Source organism: Camellia sinensis, chromosome 6 (assembly GCF_055761805.1).
Source record: "Camellia sinensis isolate YWXY chromosome 6, ASM5576180v1, whole genome shotgun sequence".
Lineage (NCBI taxonomy): Eukaryota > Viridiplantae > Streptophyta > Magnoliopsida > Ericales > Theaceae > Camellia > Camellia sinensis.
In genome coordinates this window covers 190,452,239-190,455,593 of record NC_138966.1, presented here as the reverse complement: position 1 = coordinate 190,455,593, position 3,355 = coordinate 190,452,239, and positions in this window count along the sequence as shown.

The following is a 3,355-nucleotide window of genomic DNA, read 5'->3' as shown; positions in this document are numbered from 1 at the left end:
CTGCGGGACTCGCTTACCATGAACCAACACGACATCCATGGGCCAACTAATGCAGCGCATCAATGAGCACATCCGAGTCAAAGACTATGTAGCTGTAGCTACCATGACGACAAGTCCGGTAGTAGAGAATAAGAGAGTAGTACGAAAAGTTCACGCAATTGGACAAGATAATAGCCATGCAAACCGCCATGGAAGAGATATAGGGAGTTCGATTTTTGGAAGACGTCTATAAGAAGGCCGAGGAAAAGGGGCATAAAACTCGCGGAATGTAAATGGCCGATCCATTTCCAGAACATCGAACTCTGCCAATCTAAAGTTTTGTTCTTAGTTCTGTTTTTGTAACCCTTTTTGCCAATGGCGCAATGAAACAAGTAGACCATTTTCTTGAAAGTTGTTGTATTTTTGCCTCGCCAAGTGGATTTAGTGCGGTCCAAGGGGCAACTAACAATCATTTGGATAGAAAGATCTAAATTCCTTGCCGGGCGAATTTTGCTCGGCAAGAGGTTTGTTGATGGTTTTGATCAACTTTGGAATTCCTTGCCAGACAGGTTTTCCTCAGCAAGAGGTTTGTTGATGGATTTGATCAACTTTGGAATTCCTTGCCGAACGGGTTTTCCTCGGCAAGAGGTCTGTTGATGGTTTTGATCAACTTTGAAAGTCCTTGCCGAATGGGTTTTACTCGGCAAGAGGTCTGTTGATGATTTTATCAACTTTGGAATTCCTTGCCGGACGGGTTTTCCTCGGCAAGAGGTTTGTTAATTATTTGATCAACTTTGGAATTCCTTGTCGGACGAGTTTTCCTCGGCAAGAGGTCTATTGATGGTTTCGATCAACTTTGGAATTCCTTGCTGGACGGGTTTTACTCGGCAAGAGGTCTGTTGATGATTTTATTAACTTTGGAATTCCTTGCCAAATGGATTTTACTCGGCAAGAGGTTTGTTGATGGTTTTAATCAACTTTAGAATTCCTTGCCGAGCTGATCTTGCTCACCAAGAAGAAAGTCACCGAGTTGACCTTGCTCGCCTACCTTTGAGTTCCTTGCTGAGCTGATCTTGCTCGCCAAGAAGCAAGTCACCGAGTAGACCTTGCTCGCGACCTTGGAGTTCCTTGTCGAGCTGATCTTGCGCTCCAAGTGGTAAGTCGCCGAGCGGACCTTGCTCGTCGACTTTAGAGTTTCTTGCCGAGCTGATCTTGCTCGTCAAGAAGCAAGTCGCTGAGCGGACCTTGCCCACCGACCTTAGAGTTCCTTGCCGAGCTGATCTTGATCACCAAGAAGAAAGTCACCAAGCTGACCTTGCTCTCCGACCTTGTAGTTCCTTGCCGAGCTGATCTTGGTCGCCAAGAAGCAAGTCGCTGAGCAGACCTTGCTCGCGACCTTGGAGTTCCTTGCCGAGCTGGTCTTGCTCGCTAAGAAGAAAGTCATCGAGCTGACCTTGCTCGCCTACCTTTGAGTTCCTTGCCGAGCTGATCTTGCTCACCAAGAAGCAAGTCGCCAAGCGGACCTTGCTCGCTGACCTTGGAGTTCCTTGCCGAGCTGATCTTGCAAGCCAAGAGGTAAGTCGCCGAGCGGACCTTGCTCGCCGACCTTGGAGTTCTTTGCCGACTGTAGACACCCCATTTTTGACTGACCTTAAGACTCAGACGTCACCAACTGAGCGCTCGGTGATGTTGCATATTGTGCTCGTTCTGAGGTTGCAAAGTCTCGGCTGAGAGCCTTGCCTCCGGGCTTTGGAACCTTTTCGTGCCTTGCCTCGGTTTGCGAACCAGGTTCTGTTTTCTCTTCTTGAAGGGAGGGAGAGGTCTCGTAGACCATCTCTCAGTGGCCGTTGGCTACATTTCGTGGTCATAGGCCATTTTTTCTGTTTGGAGACCAGTTTTCGGTTTTTGGAGCCGTCGGCCGTGTGCCTCGGTTCAGGACCGCTTAACTACCTCCGTTTGCTCCGATTTTTGGCACACACCTTGTTTCCTCTCCTTAAAGGGACACTGTGACCCGGGAGCCACCTTCGTGGTCGCACGCCACTTTCGATGCTTAATAGTCAATTTTTGGGGCCCCCGGCTGCGCGTTTTGGCCCCCGAACCTTCGTTTCGCATCGGTGTGGGTTCATTTTTGGCATGGACACTAGTTTCATTGTTGGGAAGGTGGTAGTAAGATGGGAGACCACCTTTTCTTCTTGGAGACTTTTTCTTGACAGGTAAGTGGTCTTCCTCACTTTTGAGCCACAATTTCTGGTCTTCCATACCACCATTGAGTTGCATTCACCTGGGAGACCACCAATATGGGTAGGCCGACCACCTTTTCAACTTGAACCTTTTGACCCCGGGTCAGCCGACCAGGGCAAGTGGTCGGCTGACCACTTGAACTGGTCGGCTAGCCTTCTGCTTTTTTGTCTCTTTGAGTGCTATCCAGTTGTGTCAGTTGGGAGGCATTTGCCCCATCCTCCGAGGATTGACCCTCTTGTTTTGGCTTCTTAAAGAAGCTTGGTCCCTTTTGCTTAGCTTCTAAGAGAAGCTTGACCTTTTGTTGAGCTTCCTGAGGAAGCTTGACCCCTTTGGTCTAGCTTCCTCAAGAAGCTTGACCCTTTTGGTTTAGCTTCCTTTAGAAGCTTGGCCTCTTTGCTCCAAGCTTCTTAGAGAAGCTATAGACCTCCTCTTCTATAAGAGGGAGCCTCTCCCTCATGAGCCAAGGTTGAAAATTTTGGCTAAGGCATATACATACACCTCTCTCTATCTCTCTACATCCAAGCTCCAAAGCTCCATTGTTCTTGCACCATTGCACTACACCTCCTATCCTAACACCTTCACCATCACTCTAAGCACCTTGGAGCTAGTTTTCAGAGGTTGAAGGCTTACTATTTTGGTCCAGAAGTTGCTGGCTCTTTTGACTACAAGGGTAACTCTCATTTTTCCCCTTTTTAGCATTGTTTTGCTTCATATCTTAGCCTAGTTTGCAAGCATATTTGGGCTTTGTCATAAACTCAAAAAAGTCTTATTTTTGAGCTCCTCTTGGGGGTCATCTACCCCCTTGCATGCTTGTTTTCATCTTGTTTTGAGCCATGCATTAAGGCCTTTGTATTGTGCTTTGTTTGGCCTTTTAGCCACTGAAATCCAGTGGATTTTCAGTGGCTAGCATGCAGTTTTGAGCCCCAAAATCAGAGAGGAGTGACCCTCTCACCGTTTGTTTTGTTTACTAGCATTGTTGGCCTTACAAAGGAGCCCATATTTGCACACTTCTTGAGCAAGTTTCAGGCCATTATTTGTGAGTTTTATGACCTGAATGAACTTTGTCCAGAGTTGTTTTTGCCATGTTAGGTGTCTATCTTGCATTTGTAGAGTAATCCTCTTCAAGGCCTTCCAA